The following is an 11,544-nucleotide window of genomic DNA, read 5'->3' as shown; positions in this document are numbered from 1 at the left end:
CGGTGACACTCAGTGACAGAGCTGTTCTTCACATGTCTGCAGGGAGGAGAGATCCACTCCTTCCCGCACCCTATTACCTGCTGCTGATCCCGGACCATCCTCCTCCTTGCTGTCCCCGGGGTAGGGCTGCAGCTTGGTCAGGGACCCCTCTGAAGAGGAGCCTGGAGAGAGGCGCAGCGGCTGTTAGGGCAGTGCGCTCTGCTGACCAGGCTTGTGGTCAGTGCTGCTGGGGACGGGGGACCCCCAGAGGCAGGGCTGAGTGGGGAGAAGGGCTCAGGACTCACCCTGCTCCCCTGGGACAAACCCTGTCTCAAAGGGGCTCCCAGAGCTGCCCCGGGACAGCCCCTTCCCTCCCCCCTCAGGTGTCCCATAGGGGTGCAGGGACAGGCAGAGAGGGGCTGTCCCCAGCTGGGAGGGGAAGAACTGGTGGGGAGGAAGCTCCTCGCTTGGGCCCAGGACCTGGCTGCTCTCCCCACAGCCCCCACAGCCCCAGCACTGCAGGGACCATGGGCCAGGGGACTGCAGGGGGTCAGCCATGGGTGGGGGGTGAGGGGGAAGAGCCTGGCAGATGTGCCCCCCGGGAGGAACCCACACCCACCTGAGCCTCTGAACCTCGCCTGCTTCTCCCACGCCAGGCTGTAACCGATCTCCTCATACACGGCCTCAGGGAAGGGCTCCCAAGCTCTCCCAGAGCCTGTGGACAGCAGCAGGGCTGGCCCAGGGACAGGCAGAGACGGGACAGGATCCTGCTCTGCTCCCCCAGCTTTGGTCCTCTGGGCCAGCAAAAGGCTATCGCCAGAGCACAGCCCTGCTGTGCTGTCTGGTCACTGCTACCACTTCCTCAGTGAGGGCAATGTCCCCATGGACATGGCCTGGGGCAGTGATACCCTCACACCATCCCCTCAGAAACAGCCCCTGTGCCCCTCTGGCCCCTGGGTCAGGTCCCTCATGCTGAGCTTGGAGCAGCTCCCGCCTTTCCTCTTCCCTTTCTGCCCCATAGATCCATAGCATGGCCCCTTCCCTGCTGGGGGGAGGTCAGGGTTACACAGGAGAACATCCTCAGGGCCTGCAACCATGGGGATCGACCCTGCTGCCCCGCATTCCTCCTGGCATCTCCCCTGCCCCACAGCCCCCTCCAGAGCTGCCCAGAGCGCTGCCAGTGTGATGTCCTCCTCTGTCTCACCTCTGCTCCCATCTCCTCCAGCCCAGCTCTGCCATTTCTGTCCTTGCCCCATCCCTACCTCCCCCCATGTCTGGACTCTCTCTGCCCCTTGCTGCTGGTGGCCCATGGTCAGGCAGTCAAGGAGGCGGTGCATGGGAATGAAGGCAGCACACACCCTTATCTCCCCAGCTCTGCCTCTGCCACTCACTCACACCTCACAGCACCCCTGGCCTTGCCAGGAGGCATCTTTCCCCACGACCCACCTCCGCGCCCAGCCCTGGCGCTTCGCACTTGCCCGGCCAGGAGGGCCAGGACAAGGCAGAGAAGGGCCCCCAGGATGATGCAGATGATGACGGGCAATGAGACTCTCCCGCTGGAGGACGGACGGCCCCGGGTGGGATCTGCATGGCAGGAGCACAAAAAGGGCAGCACGAAGCCTGGGAGAGGTGGGGGGCTGGGACACCCCAGTCCTGACCCCCATTACACCAGGGGTAGATGACCCCAGGAGTGAGTCATCAGGAAGATCCCACCCTGATGGGGAAATCACAGACCTCCCCAACCCCCGCACCCCACTGCTATCCCAGTGCCTCCTCCTGGGAGTTTCACATCCTGGCAAGGAGCCCCTTCCCTCCCGCCATGGGTCACAGCTGGCCCTGAGAAGACCCAGCACCAGCGGGGAGGACAGGTTACCTGGTCGGGGGGTTGGTGCTGCTGTCCTGGGTGCAGCTGCAGAAGAGGAGAAGGAGAGCTGGGCTGAGAGGGTGGGTGTGCAGGTACCAGGGAGCCTCCTCTCTCACACGCCGTGTGTGCGTGCATGTGTGCATGTATCCCTGACACATCCCACCCAAATTGCCCCTCCTGCAAAACTGGTCAGGGTGGCCAGGACAGAGCCCAGGGCCCTGCTCTGGGTATTGGGCAGGATGGCGCAGGGAGCCCAGGAGATGCCCCTGAGGGCTGCAGGGCCCTGCAGGCAGAAGCCAGAGGACATCCAGCCCCACAGAGGCTGCTGCCCACTTGGCACCAGGCTCCCAGGCTGCACAAGGACGGCCTTGCTCTCAGGAGCTCTGCCAAGAGCTCCATCAAGGGTCCCAGCCCTGCCGCTCACCTGAGCAGCGCACGGCAGCATCCTCCTTGTGCCGGCAGGCACCGCTGTCCCCAGGCCGAGCCCAGCAGTCCTGCAGAGATGGCTCTGTCCCCCGGCACTCCACCTGCTCCAGCCAGATGGGGCCCGTCCCCTCCCCAAACGCAGCCTCGCCCAGGGCAGACACCGCGGGGCCACAGCCCAGCTGCCTGCACGCCACCTCGGCATCCTGCATGTCCCAGGAGTCGTCGCACACCGTCCCCCAGGAGCCGCGGTGCCAGACCTCCACTCTGCCTGAGCACCCACTCTCGCCTCCCACGGCACGAATCTTCTCCCTGTCTGGAGAAGGCAGAGACCTCCCAGGGCACCGGGACAGCAGGCAGAGCCCTGCCAGGCCAGAGCGGCGTGCAGAGGAGCAGCTACCTGTGCAGCTCGTGGAGTTTGGGCACACGGTCCCCAGGGCCGCGGGTGTTTCTGGCTGACTCCCTGCAGAAGGAAATCCTGCTGTGAAGGGGCTGCTGAAGGGGGTCGTGCAGCAGAGCGTGGGGCTGAGCTCTGCTCACGCCTCCCCGTGCCGCCTCACTCACGGCAGCAGCTGAACCCCAGTCATTCAGGGGACACGCACGGCAACGTGGGGGACCCTGACTGCTCAGCCCCAGAGGGACCCTGGTTCACAGAGCAGCAGGAGGGTGTCCGTGGAGGGGACGCTCCTTGGAGCCCTGGCTGGGCTCTCCTGAGACCTTGCCTGCAGACACCTCTGCCTGCCCCGGGCGCTGCTGGGAGCCCGGCTGGCAACTGCTGGGGAATGTGTGGGGCTCTGAGAGCTGAAGTCCCATTTGTGCCACCACAAGCAGCAGGGTCTGGCATGTAAAGTAACAGCCCCTGTGGGCCCTGTCTCTGCGCTTGACTGTGCCCAGCAGGGAGCAGGAGCTGGGGGGATGCTGGTGCCCGGGGAGCTCCGAATTACCATTGCAGGTGATGTGGGTCTCGTCTCGCAGGTCATCACACGACCGTGGGTCCCAGGGAGCAGAAGGACACTGCCAGAAGGAGCTGTTTCTCTCCCCACACTCCACGCGATCCAGCCAGGTGAGGCCAGACACCCTACCATAGGGCAGGCGTGTTTCCAGGGTCCCTTCATCCCCACAGCCCAGCTCCTTGCATGCCAGCGACACCGTTCTGGGAGTCATTGAGTTGGAGCAAACGCTCCCCCATGTGCCATTGTAGAACACCTGCAGGCGCCCGGAGCAGTTGGTGCTGTTGTGCAGCCTCAGGGCCATGAAATCTGGGAGGAAAGAGCCCAGAGGGGAACAGGCTGGTCTGGGGCTATGGGGGCAGAGAAGCCTCTTCACCCCCCAGGCCCTCAGCCAGGCAGAGGCACGGCCAGCAAGTCACCCTTTTGCCAGGGGCAGAGAGAAGTCCCTGACGGACAGACACCCATGCCCTCCGCGCTAACCCTTGGGGACAGCTCAGCTTACAAGGGGCCCCCAGTGGGACCGAGGGGGTTTGTGCATGGGTGTCCCCAGGACTGGCTCAGGCAGGGGCTCAGAGGCAGCCAGGGACAGCCTCGGATGTTGCCGGCTCTCCCCTTGTCCTGTCTCCCCGGGCACTGGGCTCCCACCACAGCTCCCAGCACAGACCTGAGCAGACGACTCCTGCGTCCTCTTTGTGCCCACAGTCGTGCTGCCCCCAGGACCCTGCCGGGCAGTCCCAGAGAGCAGCTTCGGCCCCGGAGCAGTTCACGCTGTCCAGCCATATCTGACCAGAGCCTTCCCCGAACTGAGCAGAGCCAACCGCCTGCACCGCCCCTCCGCAGCCCAGCTGCTGGCAAACGACGGCGGCATCAGACAGGTCCCATTGGTCATCGCAGACAGTCCCCCAGCTGCCCTGGTGGTAGACCTCCACTCTCCCAGCACAGCGCCCGGACCCGTTCACCAGCCGGACCTGCCGGCTCCCTGCAGCAGGAAGAAACCCCAGCTGCCATCAGGGGCCGGCTGCCCACCCAGCCCAGATCCTGGGGGGCCTGTGCAGTGCCACTCACCCCAGCAAATGACCCCCACGTCCTCTGCAATCCCTGCTGCCAGCGCGCTCATGGGCAGGGAGGTGTTGCAGAGGGTCAGGTTGGCCTCGTGCCCTGCGCACCAGACCCCTCGCAGCCCCACGGGACCCGTCCCTCTCTGAGGCTTCGGGGGGTTGTAGGCTCTCTCTGCCTCTCCGCACCGCAGCTGCCGGCACACCACGCTGGCCTCCTGCATGTCCCACTGCTCATCCAGGACTCGGCCCCACGTCCCGCGCTGCAAGATCTCCACTCGCCCGTCGCACCGGCTCCCTCCACCCACCAGCCGCAGGGATGTGGAGCTGCCTGGGCCTGGGGAGAGCAGCCATGCCCCAGCCCTCAGCAGCACCAGACAGCCCACAAACCTGCAGCACCTCTCCAGGCTCTCCAACCCTCACAACCCCCTGCAGCTCACCCGCCTGCCCCCAGCCCTCTGCGGTCAGCTTCAGGAGCAGCTTTCCACAGGCTTGCTTCCCCAGTCCCTGAGCCTTCCTGAGCAAGACACTCCCTTTGCTCTTGGTGGGGCAGAGCCACCCAACACGTCCCTGCTGAGGCAGATGGGGCAGCTCCTGCAGGAGGGAGCAGCAGCCGGCGGTGGCCTGGGGACAGGCAGCCCCAGGACAAGCCTTGCCCCACCTCAGCGCTGGCCTTGGCACTGCTGAGCCATGGGGCAGAGCACACACGCCTCTGCCCCTCTGCATCCCTGGGGATCTGGGCCTGGGAGCCTGTGTCCCTGGCAGGGAGCAGAGCAAGGGGGGCCTTTCCGATCAAACAGGACAAGATTGGGACTTGTGCTGGCAGAAAGAGAGGGCAAAGCCCAGCCCTACTCTGCAGCTCACACCCCTTGTGGGTGGGGGATTGGGCTCTGTGGGACTCTCTGTGGGGCTGGGACAGGGCTGTCTGCAGTCAGGGGGATGGAGCTGAGACCCACAGCCCTGTCCTGCGTCTGTCCTGCAGCAGAAGAGCTGAGGACTCCTGGCCTGGCGGGGGCCCCAGGGCCTGAGCCCCTTCCCTGGGTGGGGCAGAGATTCTTGATGAAGCTAAGGTTTCTCCAGGGAGAAATTCACCCTGCTGTTGTCATGGGGTCATCTGCTTTGGGTGGCCATGCAACACCCAAGGGGCAAATGGAGTTTACACAGCGTTGTCCCAGCACTCACCTGAGCAAATGACAGCAGCTTCGTTCTCATGGGAGCACGGTGAGGCCCCCAGGGCGGTCACTGGGCACTGTCCCAGGTGGGCTTCAGTCCCATCACAGTGGAATGAGTCTCTCCAGACAGGTCCCGTGCCTCTCCCAAAATGCCCTCCTCTGGGAATGGACTCAGCAAACCTGCAGTCAAGGTGACGACAGAGAACGTGGGCATCTGAGAGATCCCAGCGGGAGGCACAGAGGGTGCCCCAGGTCCCCAGCACCTGGACCTCCACCCTCCCCTCACACGCCGTGCTGCCATTCACCAGCCTGAACCCTGTGTACTCTGGGGACAGAGAAGGATGAGACAGGGCAGAATTGTGCTCTCGCTTCCTCAGGAGATGAAGGAGCAGCCAAATGGAAGAGTGCCTCATTTTATCCTCCTTCTGCCTGATTTTAGGGTTGCAGACAGCCACATCACCCATTCTGTCCTCACACCCAGCACAGCATGGCACTGTCCTGGCCCTGCTCCCCTTGGCCCCAGCACACCCCCAGATATGGAACACCCCACCCTCAGTCCTTACGGGTACAGGTGACACCAGCGGCGTTCGTGTGGGTGCAGGGCTGGTCTCTGCGGGATCCCCTGGGGCAGGAGATGAGAAGGGATTCATTCCCCACACACTGCAGCTCTCTGTCCCACATGGCACCAACACCTTCTCCAAAGTGAGCTGCCCTGGGCACAGACAGGGCTGCGCCACACTGCAACTCCCCGCAGACCACGTCGGCAGCTTTGGGACCAAAGTCTGAGTCACAGACAGTTTTCCACTCGTTCCCATCATGGATCTCCACGCGTCCTGAGCAGGGGCTCTCCCCTCTGACCAGACGGACAAATCCTGGAGCAATCAAAGTCCCCAGAGAGTTCCCAGAGCCCTCTGGCAGTTACATGCCCACGTCCCACCTGGTCTGCAAGGTGGCCACAGGCACAGAGCCCCACGACCCTCCCAGCAGCTCCCAGGGGCTGCTGATGGCACAAAAACACCAGGGACACCCTGCCGCTCCTCAGCCATCAGCACACCACTTGTGGCCTTGCTTCTCTCCCAAACCCCCAGCCGTAGGCACTGCTCGGACCAACTGATGCCATTTTGGAGACCCTGGGCTTCCTGGCAGCACTCCAAGCACTTGGGGCCCAGGGAGACTGGCCAAGGCACTGTTGGCTGCTGCAGCCTGATCTGCCCACTGAGCTCAGGGCCTGGCTGAGGAACCCTTGGAGCCACCAGAAATGCACCACATTCCCCGGTGGTTCTCAGGTCAGTGGGGCACTGCTGTTAGATGGGCCATTTCACAGGGCACAGATGCAGTGTGAGTGTACATGCAGTCTCTGTCTTCACCAGCTCCAGTGCTTGCCTGGGGAGGAGTCCTCAGCCAGGGCCAGAGTGCACTGCCAGGCATGCACATCCCTGGTCAATGGCTGGACAGAAGGCAGGAGAGCAGGCAGAGGTACAGCCCTGGGCTGAGACGAGCTCCCAGTGCAAGGACAGGCACCAAGGAGAGCCAGAAAGTGCTGGCAAATCCCCCGTGGCACAGGGCAGCCAGGGGCTGGGGCAGGCAGGAGAGGCTGGGAAGCAGATCACCACTGCCTGCACTCCCTGTGGGCTGGCTCTCATGGGGTGACCCTGGGAAAGGAATGAGGTGGCCATGGGCCACCCTGCTCTTCTGCCCAAACCCAGTGCTCCTCCCCTCTGAGCAGCCCTTCTGCTTTGGGGACCATCTTGGGTCCTTCCCCAGGGGCTGTTGGTGGCCACGTGAGCTGTGCTCAGTGCCTCTGGCATGGGGGCACCTGGTCCTCAGTGCTGCCAGGCAGCTCCTCGGTGAGCCAAAGGAGAGAGATGGGAAGGAACAGACACTGCGGAGCAGAGTGGGCCATTCATCTCCCAGCCCCAGGAGGGTGGGCTGAGCCGCATCTGGGGCCAGGCAGTGGCAAGTTACCCCTGGGCTTTCCTCAGGGACTGGGGAAACCAGCAATGACAGTCCCAGCTCGGCAGTGCGACTGGCCACACTGGGCCCTGCTCCAGTACCCCGTCACTGTTCCCTGAGGGCACAGCCAGGTCCCTTCCCCCATCCTGGCCACAAAGGTAGGGAACAGGCTGGCCCCTTACCTGAACACGTCACTCCAGCATCCAAACGGTGATTACAGTTGTGTTTACCCCATCCTCTGTGTCTGCAGTCAGAGAGGGCAGACTCGGTGCCACGACAGCCAACATCATCCATCCAAATGGGGCCAGATCCTGGCCCAAAGTGTCCGTACTTAGGAGCTTCAACAGCAGCCCCACAGCCCAGCTACTTACAAACCACTGCAGCATCGTCCATGCCCCAGAAGTCACCACACACGGTCCCCCACTGGCCCTGGTGTTTCACCTCCACTCTCCCAGCACAGCGCCCGCCGCCAGCCTCCAGCCTCACCTCCGCAGCCCCTTCAAACACCAAAACACGGGACCGGTCAGGAGAGGGCCGAGCCCCAGACTGCAGCTCTGGGAGTCGAGTCACAGCACCAGGCTGGGAGCCCTCTCCTCCCTGAGCTGTCCCTGGGGAAGTGTGGGGGTCCCTCCTCTCCCCACGGGCTGTGCAGGCTGGGGGGGCCAACTCCAGCCCTGCTGGGCCATTCACTGCCCCACAGCCCTTGGCACCTCCTCCCACTCCAACAGCCCCCTGCCCATGCCCACCCACACACCGTGCCCACAGGCCCTGCACAGGGCACCATCTCCTCCCCAGCCAAGCACACCCTGGAAAGCCCCATGCCCCCAGGCCCGCAGCTTCCCCTGCCCACCACCTGCCCTGCCACCACCCAAACCCACAACACCCCCAGGGCTTTCCATGTCCTCACGGAGCACCGAGATGATCCCAAGGGTCCCCCCATCCCATATCGTCTCCTCACCCCAGGCATCAGCCCAACTCTTGTGCTGGACCGGGGCCCCCAGGAAGGAAACTTCTCTGCCACCTGTGGGTGCAGACAGCCCGGGCCCCTTCTCTCTGTGGGGCACAAACTGCCTTCCTGGGGTCGGGGTTCCCCTGCACCCTGGGGCAGGGAGCAGCACACAAACCCTCCGGGGCACCCTGGAGATTGGCTGTGCCCTGGGGATGGCTCAGTGCTGCCATCATCACCTGGGCCACTGCCAGCCTCAGGGGCACAGAACTGGGGAACAAGGGGTCCCAAAAGGGTCACCCAGGATGGGGGAGTCCATAAATGCAGCCAGGCACGGGCTGCCTTAAACACAGAGAGGCACAGGGAAAGGCAGAAGGTCCATGGACCTGAGCACCTTCTGACCCTTGTCTCAGTGGAGCCTGGAAAGAAACCCCATTCCCAAAGGGATCCCGATGACCCCGCTGGTACCCGCTGGCCCTGGGCTGTGAGACAAGGGAACCGGCACTTACCCCTGCACAGCTGCACCCAGAGGAGCAGCCACAGCACCCGCGGGGACAGGAGTGCCTCCATCCCCATCCTGAGCCTCCTGCCCTGCTGGCACAGCCCTGCTGCGCCCCACTCCCTGCCACGGCTCCTGGGGACTCACGGGGACAACGACGATGGGAGGGTAATATACCTCTGCAGATGCCGACCCAGCTGCAGGAGGAGCCAATCAAAGCAGCAGCAGCACCTTTTGAGACGTTATCGGGAGCTATCTCCCCTCCGACACAGCCCAGCCCTCCAATGAACTTCGCCAGCGCTGTTCATGACCATATATGAGGGACATATGTGTCCCGCTACGGGTATCATGGTTGCTACGTAAGAGAATCATCATGGGAGAAGCTGAGTGTGGAGGGGAAATGACTCCGTCACCCCTTGCACCCTGCTGTGGGGACTGGGAGCCCTGAGCATCTTCTACGGTGGGCTCATCCAAGAACCCAAGGTGTGAGTGTCCAGCTTCCCCCGACACGTGGGAACCACGGAGCTGGGACTGCACTGGGGTCTGTGTCAGGACAGGAAGGAAACAGCCCCTGCCCCTGCTACGGACCCCACTGTACTGGGAGCAGCAGCTGGGCAAGGGCCTTGGGCAGGGGAAGAGCTCCATCCCAGGAGGGCTGGCTCGCCCGTCCCTCCCTGCACAGCCCCACCCTGGGTCCCTCGCAGGAGCCCGAGCTGGGCCATGGCCTTGCCCTGGCAGCAGACCTGCAGCCCAGAGGCTCAGTCAGGCCCCTGACTCTCAGCCTGTCCCCGAGGGGCCGTTCTTCCCCACAGGCGCATCGGGAGCTGGAGCCTGCAGGTGCACAAACCACAGCCCCCGTGACCTCGCAGCGCTCACCGCGCTCCCCGCGCAGTGCAGCGCCCGGGCAGGAAGTCTGTGGTTTCCTCCTGGCACCGTGCCCAGGCACATCCCTGCGGTGCCCCCGAGCCACCCCCACCCCAACTGCTCCAGCCTGGGCTGCAGGGGCTGCTCCTTCGGCCTCGCAGACACGGGGCCGGGCAGCTCCCGGCCCCCGGCATGCCCCGCTGATGCACATGGCCGCTCTGCACCGAGCCCCACGGCCACACGGTGCCATCGGTGACGGGACCTCAGACCCTCCTCCTGCCACAGCTGCGTGCTTCTGAGTTACAGTGACGATGACCTCACACCCTCCTACAGCCACCACTGGGTGCTCAGCAGATACAGTGACGGTGACCTCACACCCTCCTACAGCCACCACTGGGTGCTCAGCAGTTGTAGTGACGGTGACCTCACACCCTCCTACAGCCACCACTGGGTGCTCAGCAGTTATAGTGACGGTGACCTCACACCCTCCTCCAGCCACCACTGGGTGCTCAGCAGTTAGAGTGACGGTGACCTCACACCCTCCTACAGCCACCACTGGGTGCTCAGCAGTTATAGTGACGGTGACCTCACATCCCTCCTGCTGCCAGCGCTGTCTGCTCAAGAGTTACACTGTCACACGGGTGTGTGTGCTGTGCACGGGCTTCTGCTGATGATGGTTCTTCCAAAAAGCCATGTTTGGGTGGGGTCTAAATACTATGTTGATGACATCAGAAGCACCCACACAAGCCATATGCCTGCTCTTGGCCTATAGGCTACTCCAGCACCAGTGAAATCACAAGCTCGTACACAAGCCCTGTGCACGCTCCTGGCCTATCTGTCATTCAGCCACAGTTGATGTCATAACATCTAAACCTGCCATGTGCCTGCTTTGGGCCTATCAGGTGTTCTGACACCAATGACCAAACGCCTACACAAACACCTACACAAGCCATTGTTCTGCTCCTAACCTCTCAGCTACTCAGGCACCAGTGACACCACAGCAACCTACACCAGCCATGGCCCTGCTCCTGGCCTAGCAGCTACCAGGGCAGCAGTGACTTCACAAGCACGCACACAACCCATAGGCCTCTTCCTGGCCCATCAGCTCATTGGTCACAAATGACCTTGCAAACACCTACACAAGACAGGTGCTTGCTCCTCTCCTACCAGCTTCTCAGGCACCTGTGACCTTCAAAATATCCAGCACAAGACATGTTTCTCCTGGCCTACCAGCTACTCAGGCAGCACTGACATCACAAAGAAATTCACAAGCCATGTGCCAGGTCCTGGCCTATCATCTCCTCAGGCACCAGTGACCTCACAAGCACTCACACAGTCCATAGGCCTGCTCCTGGCGTATCATCTCCTCAGGCAGGAGTGACCTCAGAAGCACAGACACAAGCCATGGGCCTGCTCCTGGCCTAGCAGCTACTCAGGCAGCAGAGCCCTCACAACAAGCTGCACATGCCATGGGTCAGCCCCTGGCCTGTCGTCTGAGAGTGACCTCACAAGTACGTATCTGCCCATTTGCCATGTACTTGCCATTGGGCTACGCAGGCTCCAGTGACCTCACAAGTACATACCAACGTATTTCCTATGTACTCATGTGGTGATATATTACATATATGTTGTGATATATATTATATACAATATATATAATACATACATTATATTATATTTTAATATAATATTATAATTTTCATATTATATAATTACAATACTAATTATATTATATAGAATTATATTATTATATTATAAGAATTGTAATTTTATTATATTATGCTATTATAATATTATCATAGTTATTATATTTTGTTATATTTTATTATAATATATTTT

General features: G+C 62.0%; 1 pseudogene across 1 annotated transcript; it reads right to left on the bottom strand.

Moving 5' to 3' along the window:
* Nucleotides 1-3,880: 3,880 nt before the first annotated feature.
* On the bottom strand, nucleotides 3,881-11,068 carry LOC309604021 (scavenger receptor cysteine-rich domain-containing protein SCART1-like; annotated as a pseudogene). Its single transcript has 5 exons — nucleotides 11,038-11,068; nucleotides 7,579-7,893; nucleotides 5,454-5,768; nucleotides 4,282-4,602; nucleotides 3,881-4,195 (listed from the first exon to the last, which is right to left on the bottom strand). The product of its transcript is annotated as a scavenger receptor cysteine-rich domain-containing protein SCART1-like (transcript).
* Between the last annotated feature and the right edge of the window lie 476 nt (nucleotides 11,069-11,544).

Source organism: Platalea leucorodia (genome assembly GCF_965183815.1).
Source record: "Platalea leucorodia genome assembly, contig: HAP1_HAP1_SCAFFOLD_304, whole genome shotgun sequence".
Classification (NCBI taxonomy): Eukaryota; Metazoa; Chordata; class Aves; order Pelecaniformes; family Threskiornithidae; genus Platalea; species Platalea leucorodia.
The sequence above is the reverse complement of the archived record's forward strand: the minus strand, read 5'-3'. Positions and strand labels throughout refer to the sequence as shown.